We start from the raw sequence: 21,094 nt of genomic DNA on the forward strand, positions 1-21,094 counted from the left end.
TAAGGAGGAAGGCTCTGTGACTCTGGCAATCACTTTATTTTCTTCCATCTCTTTGAGTTCGCTTTCAAGCTTTCCTTTTAGCTCTATTGGTAACTGGTGTGGGGGATGTATTATTAGTTTCTTCTCTGGATCAATGCTGATGTGATACTCAAAATCTTCAAACCATCCAACCGTCTCATCAAAAATGCTCTGGATACATTTGGATCAGATCTTCCTTGCTTCTGATTGGAGGGCACTTTTCAAAGGGTATGCAACCCCTAAAACATTTGATTTGTCCATTGTTTTTTGTGGGATCTTACTGTGCACAAATTGATTGCCACATTTCCTACATGACAACAGTGACTGCACTTCAGAAGTACATAATTGGCTGCAAATCGTTTTGCAGGTCCTGAGGTGGTGAAAGGCATCTTATAAATGCAAGTTTTTCTTTATGGCTCACAGGTAGTCGAGGTCCCACTAACCAGGTTTGTCTGAACCGATTGCTGACATTCCTCCTGTGGGCAAGTGGTTTTACTAGTTCCTGAGGTCGATAAAAGACTAATTACTTTTGTCTGTAGGCTGACAGCCACTAGGGCACTCTCCTTGGGGAGAAGACCCGGTTATCGGATAATAGAAGATTTTTTGGCATCTCTTCTTCAAATATTCAGTTCTGACCTATAGGTGTTCAATACAAAGTCTGGACTGTGACAGTCTGATAACTTTGTTATAAATAATTAATATACAGCCTGTAATAATATGTTTTCTTACTGTTCTGCAGGTGCAGTGAGAGAAGTTTCAAGGGCAAAGTATGACATTGGAAAAAGGACATCATAGATGACTGATCTTTAGGGTAACAGTATCACATGCCAGATACAGTGTAACAGTGAAAACTATTTTATCACCAATGTTTTGATATGTAAATATGCAATACCTAAAACTGAAACATAGTAAATATATAAGCGATATACAATTGCACAAGATCACACTATGTGTAGTCCAGAGTTGTTCCAGTGTCTGAACTGACAAAATTTGATTAAGATGATTAAACGGTTAAAGAGAGAGAGAAACTATTTCCTCTGGGGGTTAGGGGGAGGTGGGGAGTCCAGAAAAAGATGTTGGTATAACCTTAAAATTAGAGTCAGGCTGTTCAAGGGGGGATGTTAGGTTTCACTTTGGGGAGTGGGAATTTGGAAAATTTGAAAACCAGGATTGACAGGTTTTCTTGGGGAAGGGGATTAAGGGTTATGAAGCCAAGGTCAGTAGATGACGTTAAGATACAAGTCTACCATGATCTAATTGAATGGTGGAACAGACTGGACGGGCTGAATAGCCGACTCCTGTTCCTATGTAGTAAGCCATGTACATGGTCAGGGATTATTACTTCTGTGAATCTCCTACCACAGGAGATTTCATCACCTGTATTTATTTCTTTAAGCACCTCTGCAAACCAAGGAGTTGATGCCAAAAAGTCCCAGGTTTGACCCTCCTGTGTGCTGTTATCTGATCAGAGCTGACACTTGACTTCTGCAATTGGCTCCCAGAGGTATAAACTGAGGAGTAAAACAGGAGCTTGTTTGCAATACCTTTGTTCCGCAAGTAAAACATAAAGATTGATAAGGAAGGTAAAATTAGAGTACGAGAGAAAGCTAGCTAGAAATATAAAGACAGATAGTAAGAGTTTCTATAGATATTTAAAAAAGAAAAGAGTTAATAAAGTGAGCGTTGGTCCTATAGAAAGTGAGTCTGGGGAATTAATAATGGATAATAAGGAGGTGGCAGATGCATTGAACAGATATTTTGCATCGGTCTTCACTATTGAGGATACAAGTAACATCCCAGTATTAGCTGTAAGTCAGGAAATGGAAGGGAGGGAGGAACTCAAGAAAATTACAATCAAGAGGGAAGTGGTACTGAACAAGTTGTTGGAGCCGCGGGCTGATAAGTCCCTGGGTCCTGATGGACTTCATCCTCGGGTGTTAAAAGAAGTGGCTTGTGAGATAGTTGATGCGTTAGTTTTAGTTATCCAAAATTCCCTCGATTCGGGGAAGGTTCCATTAGATTGGAAAATAGCGAATGTAACTCCTTTATTCAAAAAGGGAGGGAGACAGAAAGCAGGAAACTACAGGCCAGTTAGCTTAACATCTGTCTTAGGGGAAATGCTAGTAGCTATAATTAAAGACATTGTAGCAGGGAACTGAGAAAAATTCAAGGTAATCAGGCAGCATCAGCATAGTTTTGTGAAAGGGAAATCATGTTTAACCAATTTATTGGAGTTCTTTGAGGGAGTTACATGTGCTGTGAATAAAGGGGAACCGGTGGATGTATTGTACTTGGATTTCCAGAAGGCATTTGATAAGGTGCCACATCAAAGGTTATTGCAAAAAATAACTCATGGTGTAGGGTGTAACATATTGGCATGGATAGAAGATTGGCTAGCTAACAGGAAACAGAGAGTAGGCATAAATGGGTCATTTTCTGGTTGGCAAGATGTAATGAGTGATAATCCACAGGGATCTATGCTGGGGCCTAAACCTCTTACAAATTATACAAATGACTTAGATGAAGGTATGGTCGCTAAATTTGCTGATCACACAAATGTTGGTCAGAAAGTAAGTTGTGAAGAGGACATAAGGGGGCTACAAAGGGATATAGATAGGTTAAGTGAGTGGGCAAAGATCTGGTAAATGGAGTATAATGTGGAAAAATGTGAAATTGTCAAATTTGGCAGGAAGAATAAAAAAGAAGCATATTATCTAAATGGTGAGAGATTGCAGAGGGATCTGGGTGTCCTGGTGCATGAATGGCAAAAGGGTAGTATGCAAGTACAGCATGTAATTAGAAAAGCTAATAGAATGCTATCATTTATTGCAAGGAGAATTGAATACAAAAGTAGGGAGGTTATGCTTCAGCTATACAGGGCATTGGTGAGACCACATCTGGAGTAGTGTATACAGTACTGGTCTCCTTATTTAAGGAAGGATGTAAATGTGTTGGAGGCAGTACAGAGAAGGTTTACTAGACTAATACCTGGAATGGGCGGGCTGTCTTATGAGGAAAGATTGGACAGGCTAGGCTTGTATCCCCTGGAATTTAGAAGAGTAAGAGGTGACTTGATTGAAACATATAAGATCCTGAGGGGTCTTGACAGGATGGATGTGGAAAGGATGTTTCCCCTTGTGGGAGAATCTAGAACTAGGAGTCACTGTTTAAAAATAAGGGGTTGCCCATTTGAGACAGAGATGAGACATTTTCTCTCAGACGGTCATGAATCTTTGGAATTCTCTTCCTCAAAAGGCGGTGGAAGCAGAGTCCTTGAATATTTTTAAGGCAGAAGTAGATAGATTCTTGATAAGAAAGGGGGTGGAAGGTTATCTTGGGTAGGTAGGAATGTGGAGTATTCAGTTCAGCCATGAACTTATTGAATGACAGAGTAGGCTCGAGGGACCGAGTGGCCTACTCCTGCTCCTAATTCGTATGTCCGTCTGCACATTTCTGTATGCACAAACTGAAGTTGAAATGGTTTAGCACCAATAAGAGGGTGTATAGAGGTAATACAAATATCCATCACACTGATATGGGATATGGCATTATCAGAAGATAATTATCAGAAATAACACCACACTTTAGGAAGGATGTGAGGGTCCTAGAGAGGGTGCAGAAGAGATTTACCAGAATGGTTCCAGGGATGGGGGGATTTTAGTTACAAGGTTAGGTTGGAAAAGCTGGGGTTGTTCTCCTTGGAGCAAAGGAGATTGAGGAGAGATTTTATAGAGGTGTACAAGATTAGGACAGGCTTAGATGAGGTAGACAAAGAAAAGCTGCTCCCACAGCTAGACACATGGCAACACGATATCATTGCTATAACGGAAACTTGGCTTAAAGAGGGGCAAGAATGACAACTCAACGTCTCTGGATATAGAGTTTTCAGGTGGGATAGAGAGGGAGATAAAAAAGGAGGGGATGTAGCATTATTAGTTAAGGAATCAATAACAGCTTTGAGGAGGGATGATCTGCTAAATGAATCATCAAATGAGGCCATATGGGTGGAGCTCAGAAATAAAAAAGGGGCAGCCACATTACTGGGGGTGTACTGAGAGGGAGGTAGAAGAACAAATATGTAGGCAAATTTCTGAGTTCGAAAACTATAGGGCAATAATAGTTGGGGATTTCAACTACGCCAATATCAACTGGGGTACAAACAGTGTGAAGGGCACAGAGGGGACAACATTCTTGAACTATGTTCAAGAGAACTTTTTTCAGCCAGCACGTAACGAGCCCAACGAGAGGGGGTGCAATTCTAGATTTAGTCTTCAGTAATGAAGCTGGGCAAGTGGAGGAAGTAACAATGGGTGAACATTTTGGAGATAGTGACCATAATACAGATAGTTTTAGCATAATCATGGAAAAGGACAAAGATAAAACAGGAGTAAAAGTTCTAAATTGGGGGAAGGCAAATTTTAAGAAATTGAGAAGTGACCTGGCGAAAGTGGATTGGATACAGCTACTTGAAGGAAAATCAGTGGCAAACCAGTGGGAGGCATTCAAAAGCGAGATTCTACAGGCACAGTGTAGGCATGTCCCCACAAAGATACAGGGTGGTACTGTCAAATCTAGAGTGCCCTGGTTATCTAGAAGCAGAAAAAGAATGCCTATGACAATCACAAAAATCTTAATACTTTAGAAAGCCTAGAGGAGTATAGAAAGTACAGGGGTGAAGTAAAAAAGGAAATTAGAAAAGTAAAGACAGGACATGAAAAATTATTGGCAGGTAAAATCAAGGAAAACCCAAAGATGTTTTATCAGTTCATTAAGAGCAGGAGGATAACTAAGGAAAGGGTTGGGTCTATCAGAGATGTATAAGGAAACTTATGCGTGGATGTAGAAGATGTGGGCAGGGTTCTTAATGAGTTTTTTCTGTCTGTCTTCATAGAGGAGAGGAATGATGTAGACACTGTAGTTAAAGAGGAGGAGTGTGAAATACTAGATATGATGAGCATAATGAGAGAGGAAGTACTAGAGGGTCTGACATCCTTGAAAGTGGATAAATCGCCAGGGCCGAATGGATTGCATTCAAGATTGTTAAAAGAAGCCAGGGAGGAAATAATGTATGCGCTGAGGATCATCTTGAAATCCTCACTAGATACAGGAGCGGTACCAGACGATTGGAGATCTGTGAACATTGTACCATTGTTTAAACAGAGTGCGAGGGAGAGGCCAAATAATTATTATAGACCAGTTAGTCTGACCTCAGTGGTGGGTAAATTGTTAGAATCTATTCTGAGGGACGGGATAAACTGCCACTTAGAAAGGCACGGATTAATCAGGGATAGTCAGCATGGATTTGTTAAGGGACGGTCATATCTTACTAACTTAGTTGAGTTTTTTGAGGAAGTAACGAGAAGGATTGATGAGGATAGTGCAGTGCATGTGGTCTACATGGATTTCAGTAAGGCATTTGACAAGGTCCCACATTTGCAGACTGGTTAGTAAAATGAAAGCCCATGGGATACAGGGGAAAGTAGCAGGTTGAATCCAGAATTGGCTCAGGGACAGGAAACAAAGGGTTGTAGTCGACAGATGTTTTTGTGAATGGAAAGCTGGTTCCAGTGGTGTTCCACAGGGCTCCGTGTTGTCTCTTGCTGTTTGTGGTATATATTAATGATTTGGACTTAAATGTGGGAGGCATGATTGGGAAATTTGCTGATGACACAAAAATTGGCCGTGTAGTTGATAGTGAAGAGGATAGCCCTAGACGCCAGAAAGATTTCGATGGTTTGGTTGAGTGGGTGGAAAAGTGGCAAATGGAATTCAATCCAGATAAGTGTGAAGTAATGCATTGGGGGAGGGCAAATAAAGTGAGGGAATTCACAGTAAATGGGAGGATATTGAGAGGGGTAGAAGAAGTGAGAGACCTTGGAGTGCATGTCCACAGGTCCCTGAAGGTGGCAGGACAGGTAGATCGAGTGGTGAAGAAGGCATATGGAATGCTTTCCTTTATTGGCTGAGGTATAGAATACAAAAGCAGGGATGCAATGCTGGAACTGTATAAAATGTTGGTTAGGCCCCAGCTGGAATATTGTGTACAGTTCTAGTCACCACATTACAGAAAGGACATAACTGGTCTGGAGAGAGAATAGAGGAGATTTACAAGAATGTTGCCAGGGCTTGAAAGTTGCAGCTATGAGGAAAGATTGGATAGGTTAGCATTGTTTTCCTTAGAACAGAGGCTGAGGGGTGACTTACTAGAGGTGTACAAAATTATGAGGGGCCTAGATAGAGTAGACAGGAAGGAGCTGTTTCCCTTAGTGGAGAGGTCAATTACCAGGGGGCACAGATTTAAGGTGATTGGTAGAAGGATTAGAGGGGACATGAGGGAAAACTTTTTCACCCAGAGAGTGGAGGGTGTTTGGAATTCACTGCCAGGAATAGTGGTGGAGGCAGAAACCCTCAATTCTTTAAAAATGTACCTGGACATGCACCTGTAGTGCTGTAACCGGCAAGGCTATGGACCAGGAGCTGGAAGGTGGGATTAGATTGGGCGGCTAATTTTTCTCGACCGGCACGAACGCTGTCGACTGAATGGCCTCCTTCTGTGCTGTAATTTTTCTATGGTTCTATTACCTGATGGCACAAGGACTAGGGGACACAGATTCAACGTTTTGGGCAAGAGATGCGGGGGAATTGTGAGGAAGAACTTTTTTTTACACAGCGGATGTGAATGATTTGGAACTCACTGCCTACGAGGCTGGTGGAAGTGGAGACAATGAATGATTTCAAAAGGAAATTGGATGGGCACAAGGGAAATTAACTTGCAGGGCTACGGGGATAGAATGGGGGAATGGGACTGAATGGATGGCACTACAGAGAGCCAGCATTGACTCGGTGGGCCGAATGGCTGTCTCCTGTGCTGCTTTGACTTATGGGCAGAATTTTACCAGCCCCACAGTGGCGGGAACAGAGAGGAGGGGGCCAGCAAAATAACGAAGCCTCGTTGGGACAGCTCCCCAACTCATTCCCGCCGGCGGAGACATTTTCCAGTAGCGGCTGGGACCTGGGACGACTGCCTGCACTTCAGACGCGGGCGGCCAATTTAAATATTTAAAGACCCAATTATTCAGGCGCGCTGGCATGTTGCTGGCAGCTGAGCAGCCCCTCGTTATGTGTGGAAGCTGCCAACTTAATGAAAGCAGTCTCCTTGTGGTTGGCTGGGGCCACGTGAAGGAAAGGCCACCCCCAGATGCTTAAACCTATTCCGTGGGTACTTCCTTTCTCAGACCCTCAGGACTACATTTTTTAAAGTATCCCTCTAAGAGTCCCTCCATGTTGATGGCACCCTTGTGGTCCCACACATACCTCAGTAGCGCCCAGCTCTCTTGGTGAGGCTGCCAAGGGCCAATCGCATCAGCAGCCTGCCCGCCATCCTTAATTGGTCAGTGCGCCAGGAGGTGGCCAATTAAGAGGCCGCCTCTGGTCAAATTGCTGAGCGGGTCCCACTGCCGGCAAGTGCGGGCTTGCGACTCCCATTTGGTCCCAATGTCAGGATTCCAAAGCCCATGGCAAAGTCCAACTCCATGACAAATCATCTTGAAATTTTCTCATTGAGTGTACGCTTTATCTACTCATTGACAAGCTCAAATTCTAAGTATTAACTCCTCCTCAAACATGGTGCAGCAATTACATTTTGTTTGATGAGGGGTTGGAGGGGATGGTGTTGGCAGAGGGAGGAAATTAAAGGTGATGCAGGTTCGGGTGATATTAGCTGAAAATAAAACCGATGCTTTTATTCAACGTCTGTACAAGACTACAAGAAAAGGGTAGGGGAGGAGAATTAATTGGATAGCCCTACCAAAGAGCCAACACAGGCATGATTGGCTGCCCTCCTGCCTCTCTTCCCTTCACAACTCAGGGCCACTGAGGCTAGTTATTACACTCCCAGTCCCTATTCAATAATTTACCTCTGAGTGAGTGACTCAGGCTCTTGCTTAGGCTGCCAGGGGGCCAATTGGAGCTTTTGTTGGATTAAAGAATCAAGAAAGGCTGAGTAAAGTGGGAGGAAAATGGATTTAAGGAACAGTGAAGCAGGCCCAAGGGGCTGAATGGTTTCTTCCTAATATCCCTTCCAGAAATTCTGAAGAAGGGTCCACATCTGAAAAGCATTTCAGACTGTTTTTGAGTAATCGGGGATCCCTGTTGTAGTTTGAATCTAATTGTTTAGACAAAAATTGATGCGGGTCCGTCAGACGTTATAAAAATGTGCTGTTTGGTTTTTTTTAAGGAAAGGAAAGTTCAGATGCTATTTTGCATCTCTGAATTACATTTTCAAATTGTGATCTGTGTGGTTTAAGATATTCAACCATTTAATTCTTCATGGCTGTTCTCCTTGGAGAAGAGAAGATTGAGAAGATTTGATAGAGATGTTCAAAAGCATGAGGGGCCTTGACAGAGTAGATTGGGAGAAGCTGTTTCTGTTGATGGAAGGATCCAGAACCAGAGAACAATGATTTAAGATGATTGGCAAAAGAAACAACAGCGACATGAGGAAAAACTTTTCTACACAGTGAGTGTTTAGGATCTGGAATGCACTGTCTGAGAGTGTGGTGGAGGCAGATTCAATCATGGCTTTCAAAAAGAATTATCTGAAGAGAAAAGGTTTGTAGGGCTACAGGGAAAAGGCAGGGGACTGGGACTAAGTGAGTTGTTCTGGCAGAGAGGCAGTATGGATACGATGGGCTCCTTCTGTGCTATAACCATGCTATGACTCTACGTGTCCTTGATCTCCGAATTCTTCACCATTAGGAACTAGTTTTGTCAACCTTACTAATAAGTATTGAAATCTTCACTTGAAATAATCTTTAATTCTGCTTCCATATATTGAAGGGCAATTATATTGTTCTTATGATTAGGTGCCCAGAACTGCATCCTGTATCCTTGTGGAGTCAGACCAATGTCACATTCAGTAGCAATACAAATGCTTTTATTTTGTACTCTCTCTGCCTTCATGCAAGACTTACCTACATTACAACAGTTCGAAAGTAGTTAATTGGCTTTTACAGCACTTTGGGACACCCGGAGGTCCTGAAAGACATGATGGAAATGCGAGTCGTTCTTCATCCGTAGCTAAGCACTACACACCTTTTTCTGATATGTGTGATGCGAGCTCAGTTCACTTCCACCATCAGGATCAATAACATTGCCAACCCAGCGGAACCATTGAGGTTAGTGAGCTTGTAGAAATGAGAGGAAACCGTGTTCGTCTTCTGACGGGGTCTTGAAGGGGAGACTTATTGCCTGAACTAGTCTCTCAAATTCTAACTCGATTTGCGATTCTAGCACCATCACTACGCAGCAGTGTGGTAGCTTTATCTTAATGCTGATAGGCTGAAGAGATGGTTCCACCATTCGGACTGCCTTAAAAGAAAAACTTGCCTTTATATAGCGCATTTCACGATTACCACACATCCCAAGCGTGGCAACCAATTTGCACACAGCAAGCTCCCACAAACAGCAAAATGGTAATGATCTGATAATCTGTTTTTTGTGATGTTGATTGAGGGATAAATATTGGCCAGGACACTCGGGATAACACCCCTACTCATCTTCGAAATAGCGCCATGGGGTCTTTTATGTCCACCTGACAGGGCAGACGGATCTTCAGTTTAATGGCCTAATAGAGGTCTTTAAGATTATGATAGGTTAAACTTAGTGAAATAGTTTCCACTTGTGGGTTAGTCCAAAACTAGGGGCCATAACTATAAGATGGCAACTAATTAATCCAATAGGGAATTTAGGCGAAACTTCTTTATCCAGAGAGTGGTGAGAATGTGGAACTCACTACCACAAGGATTGGCTGAGGCAAACAGCATAAATGTATTTAAGGGGAAGCTGGATAAACACATGAGGGAGAAAGGAATAGAAGGATATGGTGATAGAGAGATGAGGCTCATGTAGAGCATTAACAATGACACTGACAAGTTGGGCCAAATGGGCTGGTTCTGTTCTGTAGACTCGATATAATTCTATGTAACACCCAGAGTGCTGTCTCTGACCAGTACCTGCGTTGTACAATGCCTGAACAAGATACCTTATGGAAGTATATCATATTACTACTGCAAATGTTTTATATTTGACAAATTAAGCAAAATGTGGCTCAATGTAGTGGCCCATTTGGCTCTTATTGCAAGAGGGTTTGAGTACAGGAGTTAAGAAGTCTTGCTGCAGTTGTATGGAGTCTTGGTGAGGCCACACCTAGAGTATTGTGTACAGTTTTGATCTTGCCATAGAGGGAGTGCAACGAAGGTTCACCAGACTGATCTTTGGGATGACCGGATTGTCCTTTGAGGAGAATGGGCCTGAGTGTGTTTGCTCAACAGGGTAGATGCAGGAAGGATGTTTTCCTTGGCTGGGGGTGGGGGGTGTTGGTGTCTAGAACCAGGGAACGCACTCTCAGGATAAGAGGTAGGCCATTAAAGACTGAGATGAGGAGGAATTTCTTCACTCGGAATCTTTGGAATTCTCTACCCCAGAGGGCTGTGGAGGCTCAGTCATTGAGTATATTCGACAGAAGTCGATAAATTTCTAGATATTAAAGATCTCAAGGGATATAGGGATAGTGTGTGAGAATGGTGTTGAGGTCGAAGATCTGCTATTACCTAGTTGAATGGTGGAGCAGGCTTGAGGGGCCGAATGGCCTATTCCTGCTCCTATTTCCTATGAAGTCCATGTCCCTCCACCAAAGGAAATATTTTCTCTCCACATACTGTACCAAATCAATCACATTACCCCTTAATCTTCTAAAGTTGAGGGAATACCAACACACCAGAGCAAACACCCATCAGCAAGGAGAAATGTGGCAGAAAATAGTGAGGAGAGGAAAGTCAACTGAAACAAAATGAGCACTCTCTGTGCTCAACTTTCATTCGAGTTCTTCAGCATATCAACACTGAAATTCTGTTTTGCTGTGCAATTCATGGAAGCCCAGTATTGTTTAAAGTACAACACAGCTTTGTAAAGCTTGGAGTCTGTTAACGACAGAGTTTAGATGTGAACTCTATATAGCAGTTATTGACGGAAAATCCCGCTGGGTTTCATTGGAAATCTGGTTTTCGTTACTTCGAGTTTGAGGTTCAATTCGTATTTCCCCATATTAGCAGATTAGCGCGAGCCTCAAGAGGTTTATACAGCTCACGACGCAAATTCTTTGAATGTATGTGATTGAGATCTGCAGAGTTCACATTTTTATTAAATATTAATACACAAATGTGCCTACCGAGCTTAAATCTATAGGTTGTGATGAAGAAATGTAAAGCAGTAGGCTCTGAGATATTATATAACGACGAATGCTGGTAAACTCTTCAACACTAATTTAAAACAGATTTTCCATTTACTGGTTCAATGCCAAACAGTCCTTCTTGAACTCGTAATACAGTACCAGCGTAAAAGTGGAAACTGGGCCCACAGACATACTGGAATGATTAAAGTGTTTATCCTCAGCTTTAAAACTATGCATACCTTCCAGTTTTTTGCTTTAACCCCTTTAGTGCTGTTGGAAATAAAGCTTAGCTGGGAAAGGGTTGAACAGTTATTGGCATTTTATAGGAACCTACTTTAACAGAGGCAAAAGAAGGGATGTGGGAACTGGGGAAGCGGGTGCCTGCAATTAGGACTGCCCTCATTTGGAGAATAAACACTGGCCGGAATTTTACGCCACCCCAGTGAGCAGGATGATGGCGGGGCTGGAGGGGGGATGATGGTGTAAAATGGAGCGGGAGGCTCTGGGAGGCCTTCCCGACCCGCTCCCGCCTCCACCCCACTTTACGTGGGCCGCAGGGAGAGGGGGAGGCGAGAAACGGGCCGCCTGCCCCAGGCCAATCGATGCCCTTAAGTGGCCACTTAAGGGCCTTCGCCCGCCTCCACGGGTATTTTACCCATGGCAAGCGGGCATCCGGTAGACGTGAAAGGCGGCCCATTGTTACCTGCCGACCTTCCAGCGCACCAGGGGGGCCCTGACAATCGGGCCACCCGGGCCGCGATCGATCTGCCTGGTGAGGCAAACCAAACTTACCTCAGTCCCTGCTCCATGTCCTCAGCTGGGCTGCAGTCCCAACAGCGACCATCACTCCCAGTGGCGCTGCTGGGACTAAGAGCTGCTGGCCCAATGATTGGCCGGCAGCTCATTGAGGCGAGACTTCCTCCCTCACGCGGGTAGAGGTCCCGCCTCTGAACAGTTAAAGCCTGGGGTCTCATAAAATGTGGGTCGGATCCCCCAGCTGGGTGGTTGCGGGATCGCCACCGACTTTTACGTCAGTGGCCAGCTCCCATCCGCCCATCGTAAAATCCAGTCCACTGATTCAGCTTGCCACGCAAATGATTGTCCTGGAGTTTCCAGGAGTTCAGGACTAATCCCCCGGACATTGCTCCAAGCGGAAATCCAAACTTTTCTATGGTTCGACAAAGTGGGATTAGATTGGGCGGCCAGTTTTTTCAGCCAACGTGGACATGATGGGCTGAATGGCCTCCTTCTGTGCTGTAACCTTTCTTTGGTTCTATAGAGAAAAATCATCAGGGCATTAAAAGGAAATTATTGGGTTTTTTCATTTTCCTTGAGCATAATAGTAATTATAAAATTATTGAAAATACAAAAAAAAAGCTGTTCAACTAGAAGGGGCAGTTGGAAGTGAGAAGTTATGCAATGAAGTCTCCAGGAACATGTCCAAGTAGAGTTGGCAACACTAACAACAGCACCTGTTGGCGGTGGTTCAGTGGGTTCTGCTCTCTGAGGCCCAGGTTGTGGGTTCAATTTTCCCTCCTGAGCTTCCGTGCAAAATTTGAGGCTGATGCCCTGGTGTAGCATTGAGGGAGTGCTGCACTGTCCGAGGTGCTGCCTTTTGGATGAGATGTTTAAACCGAGGCCCCGTCTGCCCTCTCAGATGGATGTAAAAGGTCCCACTGCACTATTTCGAAGAAGAGCAGGGGAGTTCTCCCTGCTGTCCAGCTGATATTTATCCCTCAATAAGGGAGGGGGAACGCTTTGTTCCGGAGGATGGTCACACCTCTTAGAACAGGGTCATCTGTTTTGGTCAGCAGTGAGGGACAGGAGGATGTGACTGTGAGTGAGGTAAGTAATAGTGACAATAGTGTCAATAGTGACAATAGTAGACAGTAGTGGAGGAGCCTCAGACTTTCCAATTGTCAAACAGGTTTGAGGTGCTTTCAACCTGTGTGGATGAAAGTGAGGTCTGCAAGGTGGATGAGCAGATTGGCCATGGCACTGTGGTACAGGAAGCCATTCAAATGGGGGGAGCAAAAAGGAATGTAGTGGTAGTAAGGGATAGTATAGTGAGGGGGATTGACACTGTGCTGTGCAGCCACGAGCGTGAGTCCAGAAGGCTGTGTTTCCTACCCGGTGCCAGGGTTCAGGACATCTGTTCAGGGCTGGACAGGAACTTGGAGTGGGAGGGTCCAGTTGTTATGGTCCATGTAGGTACCAATGACATAGGCAGGACTAGGAAAGAGGTTCTGCTTAGACAGTATGAGGAGCTAGGCACCAAATTGAAGAGCAGAACCTCGAGGGTAATAATCTCTGGAAATGAAGGTCAGAGAATGGCAGGAAGGGACAGAGAAAAAACCTAATAACACACCAACAGTAAAGACTAGATGTTACAAAGATAACACAAAGACAAAACTAAAGGCTCTGTATCTGAATGTACATAGCATTCATAACAAAGTAGACAAACTGATCACGCACATTGTATTTATTTACTTCAATCTGAAAGCTATTACGGAGACGTGGCTGCAGGATGACCAGGATTGTGTCCTGAATATTGAGGGATATATGACGCTCAAGAATAGGAAGCTAGGTAAAGGTGGAGGGGTTGCACTCTTAATCAAGGATGGCATTGGTGCAATAGTTAGAGATGAACTTGGTTCAGGAGATCAGGATATAGAATCGGTTTGGATGGAGATGAGGAATAGTAGGGGAAAGAAGTCACTAGTGGGAGTGGTCTACAAGCCCCTAACAGTAACCATAATGTAGGACTAAGTATACAAGAAATATTGGGTGCTTGTGATAAAGCAACAGCAATCATCATGGGTGGTTTTAATTTACATATAAACTGGAAAAATCAGATTGGCAATAATAGCCTGGATGAGGAGTTTATAGAATGCTTTTGAGAGAGTTTCTTAGAGCAGCACGTTCTGGAACCAACCAGAGAGCAGATTATATTAGACTTGGTATTGTGTAATGTGACAGGATTAATTAATGACCTCAGTATAAAGGCACCTCTAGGTAGCAGTGATCACAATATGATTGAATTTTACTTCCAGTTTGAAAGAGAGAAGAGTGGGTCTAAGACTAGTATTTTAAACTTAAATAAGAGCAACTATGTGGGCATGAAAGCTGAGCTAGCTGAAGTGAACTGGGTTACTAGGCTAGGAGATAGATCAATAGAGAAGCAGTGGCGGACATTTAAGGGGATATTTCAGAATACTCGGGATAAGTATATTCCTACTCTAAAGAAAAATTCTAAGGGGAGGACCCACCATCTGTTGTTAACTAAAGAAGTTAAGGAAAATATCAAATTTAACGAAAAAGCATATAATTGTGCAAAGGTGAGTGACAGGTCAGATGATTAGTCAGAAAATAAAGAACAGCAGAGAATGACTAAAAGGTTAATCAGGAGAAAGAAATTGGAATATGATAGGAATCTAGTTTGAAATGTAAAAATAGATAGCAAGAGTTTCTACAGGTATTTAAAAAGGAAAAGAGTAAAGTGAGTGTTGGTACTCTAGAGAGTGAGAATGGGGAGATAATAGTAGATCATAAGGAAATGGCGGATGAAATGAACAAATATTTTGTTTCTGTCTTCACTATAGATGATACAAAAAACATTCCAGTAACAGCTGTAAATCAGGAGGTGGAAGGAAGAGAGGAACTTGGTGAAATTACAATCACTAGGGAAATGGTACTGAGCAAACTGATGGAGCTGCGGGCTGACAAGTTTTTTTTAGAAAATTCATTCATGGGATGTGGGCATCACTGGCTAGGACAGCATTTATTACCCATCCCTAATTGACCTTGAGAAGGTGGTGATAAGCTGCCTTCTTGAAATGCTGCAGTCCATGTGGGGTAGGTACACTCACAGTGCTGTTAGAAAGGGAGTTCCAGGATTTTGACCCAGCAACAGTGAAGGAATGACAATATAATTCCAAATCAGGATGGTGTGTAGCTTGGAGAGGAAGTTGCAGGTGGTGGTGTTCCCATGCATTTGCTGCCCTTGTCCTTCTAGTTGGTAGAGTTTGCAGGTTTGGAAGGTGCTGTCTAAGGAGTCTTGGTGTGTTGCTGCAGTGCAACAGAAGTTCCCAGGTCCTGATGGGCTTCATCCTCGGTGTTAAAAGAGGTGGCTAATGAGGTAGCAGATGTGTTGGTAATTTTTCAAACTTCACTAGATTCTACTAAGGTTCCATCAGACTGGAAAAGAGCAAATATAACCCTTCAATTCAAGAAATGGGGGGAGGCAGAAAACTGGTAACTGTAGGCCAGTTAGCTTGATATCTGTAATGGGGAAGGTGTTGGAATCAATCATTATGGAGGCTATAGCTGGGCACTTAGAAAAACTCAAGAGAATCGGAAATAGTCAGCATGGTTTTGTGAAAAGGAGATCTTGTTTAACCAACTTATGGAGTTCTTTGGAGGGGAGTCCGTTGATGTACTGTACGTGGATTTCCAGAAGGCATTTGAGAAGGTGCCATATAGGAGGTTATTGCACAAAGTAGGAGCTCATGGTGTAGGAGGTAACATATTAGCATGGATAGAAGATTGTCTGACTGGCAGAAAACAGTATGCATAAATGGGTCCTTTTTCTGATTGGCAGGATGTGACGAGTGGAGTCCCGCAGGGGTCTGTGCTGGGGCCTCAACTTTTTACGGTTTATATCAATGTCTTAGATGAGGGGAGTGATGGCATGGTAACTAAATTTGCAGATGACACAAAGATAGGTAGGAAAGTATGTTGAGAAGAGGATATAATGAGGTTGCAGACCGATATAGATACGTTGAGTGATTAGATTAGAGATACAGCACTGAAACAGGCCCTTCGGCCCACCGAGTCTGTGCCGACCATCAACCACCCATTTATACTAATCCTATACTAATCCCATATTCCTACCAAACATCCCCACCTGTCCTTATATTTCCCTACCACCTACCTATACTAGTGACAATTTATAATGGCCAATTTAGCTATCAACCTGCAAGTCTTTTGGCTTGTGGGAGGAAACCGGAGCACCCGGAGAAAACCCACGCAGACACAGGGAGAACTTGCAAACTCCACACAGGCAGTACCCAGAAATGGACCCGGGTCGCTGGAGCTGTGAGGCTGCGGTGCTAACCACTGTGCCACTGCGCCGCCCAGAGTGAGTGGGCAAAAATCTGGCAGATGGAGTATATTGTGGGAAAGTGTGAAGTTGTTCACTTCAGCAAGTAGTATAAAAAAGCAGAGTATTACTTAAGCGGAGAACGACTGCAGAATTCCGAGGTGCAGAGGGATCAAGGTGTTCTAGTGCATGAGCCACAAAATGTTAGTTTGCAGGTACAGCAAGTAATAAAGAATGCTAATGGAATGCTACCTTTGTTACAAGAGGAATTGAAAATAAAAGTAAGGATGTTATGCTTCAGTTATACAGGGCATTGGTGAGATCACATCTCGAATACTGTGTGCAGTTTTCATCTCCTTATTTAAGGAAGGATGTGAATGCGTTGGAGCGGTTCAGAGGAGGTTTACTAGATTGATACCTGGAATGAGCAGGTTGTCTTATGAGGAAAGGTTGTTTTCACTGGAGTTTAGAAGAGTGAGGGGAGATTTTTATTGAAGTATATAAGATCCTGAATGGTCTTGACAAGGTGGATGTGGGGAGGATGGTTCCTCTTGTGGGGAAGTCCAGAACTAGGGTGCACTGTTTTAAAATTAGGGGACGCCCTTTTAGGACAGAGATGAGGAGAATTTTTTTTTTTCTAAGGGTTGTACAACTTTGGAATTCTCTGCCTCAGAAGGTGGTGGAGGCAGGGTCATTGAATAATTTTAAGGCGGGACTAGATAGATTCTTGTTAAGCAAAGGAATCAAAGGTTATCGGGAGAGGATGGGAGTGTGGAATTTGAGACACAAATAGATCAGCCATGATCTTGTTGAGTGGCGGAGCAGGCTGGAGGGACCGAATGGCTGACTTCTGCTCCTAATTCGTATGTTCATATGTTCAATAAACATCACAAAAACAGATGATCTCATTGTCACATTGCTGTTTGTGGGAGCTTCCTGGGTGCAAATTGGCTGCTGTGTTTCCTATATTGGGACAGTGACTACACTTCAAAAGTACTTCATTGGCTGTAAAGTGCTTTGGGACAGCCAGTGGTCATGAAAGGCACTATATGAATGCACGTCTATCTCTTTGGATAGGCTGGATGGCCTTTCTCCTTGTTGTGATGTAGGTAAAAACAGGGTCTCATTTATACGTTGCAACTGTTCAACAGCAGCAGAGCTGATATTGCCGATCAAAACCCTTTATGATTTCGAGCACCTGTCAAATCTCGCCTTAACTTTCTTTGGTCTATGGAGAACAATCCCAGCTTCTTCAGTCTTTGCATGTCACCGAAGTCCCTCATCCCTAGTACCATTCTAGTAAACCTTCTCTGCACACACTCTACGGCCTTCGCATCCTTCCTAAAGTGTGTTGCCCAGATTTATAAAGGTTTATGATAACTTCCTTGCTTTGTACTCTGTGCCTCTGTTTATGTAGCCAAGGATCTGTGCTTTCTTTAACAACCTTCTCAACTTGTCCTGCCGCCTTCAAAAATTTGTGTACGTAAACCCTCAGTTCTCTCTGTTCCTGCACAACCTTTAAAATTGTACCATTTACTTTATGTTGCCTCTCCTCATTCTTCTTACCAAAATGAATTACTTCACACTTCTCTGCATTAAATTTCATCTGTAATGTGGCTTCTCATTTCCCAGGTCTCTATGTCCTCCTGAAGTTAACTCCAATGGCCTTAAATTAAACTTTCTATGATTCTACTGTCCTCCTTAATGCTCACTACGTTTCCGAGTTTTGTGCCATCTGCAAACTTTGAAATTACGCCCGGCTTAAGTCATTAATGCATATCAAAATGAGGAGTGGTTCCAACACTGACCCCTGGGGGAACCACTGTAAACTTCCTTTCAGTCTGAAAAGCAACCATTCACCACTACTCTCTGTTTTCTGTCTGTGACAGAAATCACACCTGGGAAATGGAAACATTTATTTTGTCATACGGGACACTACTGAAACTTTTTTACTGGACGTTGCACATAACTTGTTTAAAAAAACCAACAGAGCTAACCAACTGAAAACACGGTTGCACATTTGCATTCTGAGAGACAGTTGAATAGAGAGACAATGGGAGTGCTCACTGATTGATTCAATTAGCAAGATTGGTCTAGACAATCATGATAATCAACATTTTTCATCTGTGTAAGAGCCAGAACTCCACACCCCACTGAGTGTGTCTGGAAAGATTTGAAATCAACAACCCTCCCAGAAGCGGCTGTTTCACACAGAGATGGTCACATGACCTCCTGCCCAATCTGGGGATTGTTTGAATTGTGCCTGACAAAAAGGTAACGGACTGCAACTGAATTCTGAGAAGAAAGTACCTCTCTCTCTCTCTCTCTCCAGCAAAGTCCCAGGGAACCCCCGGTGGCCGTGTAAGCCTCAAGACTACAGAACTTTACAGGCAACCATCAAGAAGATGATTGAAACCTCTCTTTGGTCTTCTGGTACCAGAGAAGCAATCTTAAAATTGTGCACTGGGTCCCAGCGAGAACTCCAAGACCTTAACTTCAATCAAGGGCATTACATCAAAGACAAATGACAGTAACTGAATTCCATTTATTGCCAACTATCCTTCAACCACTGCCCCCCACCCCCGAATTCTTTCTTCCCCTCTCTATCTATTTGTATGTGTGTGTGTGTTTATCTCGTGTGGATACTAGTGTGGTTGTGTCATGTATTTTAGTAATTTTAACCGAGTTAGAGTGATGAGGCTAATAAACTTACATCTTTCTTGTTTAAAGCTAAGAAAACCTGTCTGATTGGTTCATTTGCAATTACAATTAGAGAGCAGTGAGCAAAGGCTCACCTGAGGTGGTAAGCTGAAAACAGTGTTTTAAAAGATAAACCCTGTTACGGCCAAACCAGGAAAGAGGCAAGAGGGGAGTCTGAGACCTCTTCCTCACCCTGTCATAACACTGTCCCTTAGCCAATTTTGTTTCCCTATTGCCACTGGCCCTTTAATTCCATTGGTTTGAATTTTGTTAGCAAGTCTATTATGTGATACTTTATCAAACATCTTTTGAAAGTCCAGATACACAACATCTAGTCAAACACAATTTACCTTTAACAAATCAGTGACGTCTTTCATGTATTAACCCTTATTTTTCCAAGTGGCAATTAATTTTGTATTTAACAATACTGAGATCAAGCTTTGATGGTAACATTGGCATACTAACTGCATGCTGTCATGCTTAATTGCCAAGTTATTTTTGTGCTGATAATATAGATGTGGTGTTTGATGATGGAACGCATACTGTCCATCCGACTGCTCACCACCTCTGGTCCAGTACACCTACTCAGCATCTATGCTCCAACACTCTGCTCCCCACCTGAAGCTAAAGACCAGTTCTATGAACAACTCCATAACATCATTAGCAGCATCCCCAACACCGAACACCTATTCCTGCTGGGGGAATATAATGCCAGGGTTGGGGCCGACCATGACTCATGGCCCTCCTGCCTTGGGCGCTATGGCGTTGGAAGGATGAATGAGAACGGGCAGAGACTGCTTGAGTTGTGTACCTATCATAACCTCTGCATCACCAACTCGTTCTTTCACACTAAATCCTGTCACCAGGTTTCATGGAGGCACCCAAGATCACGTCGTTGGCACCAGCTAGACCTCATTGTCACAAGGCGAGCCGCCTTAAACAGTGTTCAAATCACACGCAGCTTCCACGGTGCGGACTGCGACACCGACCACTCCCTGGTGTGCAGCAAGGTTAGACTCAGACCAAAGAAGTTGCATCATTCCAAGCAGAAGGGCCACCCGCGCATCAACACGAGCAGAATTTCTCACCCACAGCTGTTACAAAAATTTCTAAATTCACTTGTAACAGCCCTTCAAAACACTCCCACAGGGGATGCTGAGACCAAGTGGGCCCACATCAGAGACGCCATCTATGAGTCAGCTTTGACCACCTACGGCAAAAGTGCGACGAGAAATGCAGACTGGTTTCAATCTCATAATGAAGAGCTGGAACCTGTCATAGCCGCTAAGCGCATTGCACTGTTGAACTACAAGAAAGCCCCCAGCGATTTAACATCCGCAGCACTTAAAGCAGCCAGAAGTACTGCACAAAGAACAGCTAGGCGTTGCGCAAACGACTACTGGCAACACCTATGCAGTCATATTCAGCTGGCCTCAGACACCGGAAACATCAGAGGAATGTATGATGGCATGAAGAGAGCTCTTGGGCCAACCATCAAGAAGATCGCCCCCCTCAAATCTAAATTGGGGGACATAATCACTGACCAACGCAAGCAGATGGACCGCTGGGTTGAGCACTACCTAGAACTGTACTCCAGGGAGAATGCTGTCACTGAGACTGCCCTCAATGCAGCCCAGCCTCTACCAGTCATGGATGAGCTGGACATACAGCCAACCAAACCGGAACTCAGTGATGCCATTGATTCCCTAGCCAGCGGAAAAGCCCCTGGGAAGGACAGCATTACCTCTGAAATAATCAAGAGTGCCAAGCCTGCTATACTCTCAGCACTACATGAACTGCTATGCCTGTGCTGGGACGAGGGAGCAGTACCCCAGGACATGCGCGATGCCAACATCATCACCCTCTATAAAAACAAAGGTGACCGCGGTGACTGCAACAACTACCGTGGAATCTCCCTGCTCAGCATAGTGGGGAAAGTCTTTGCTCGAGTCGCTCTGAACAGGCTCCAGAAGCTGGCCGAGCGTGTCTACCCTGAGGCACAGTGTGGCTTTCGTGCAGAGAGATCGACCATTGACATGCTGTTC

The sequence above is a fragment of the Heterodontus francisci genome, chromosome 8 (genome assembly GCF_036365525.1).
Source record: "Heterodontus francisci isolate sHetFra1 chromosome 8, sHetFra1.hap1, whole genome shotgun sequence".
Classification (NCBI taxonomy): domain Eukaryota; kingdom Metazoa; phylum Chordata; class Chondrichthyes; order Heterodontiformes; family Heterodontidae; genus Heterodontus; species Heterodontus francisci.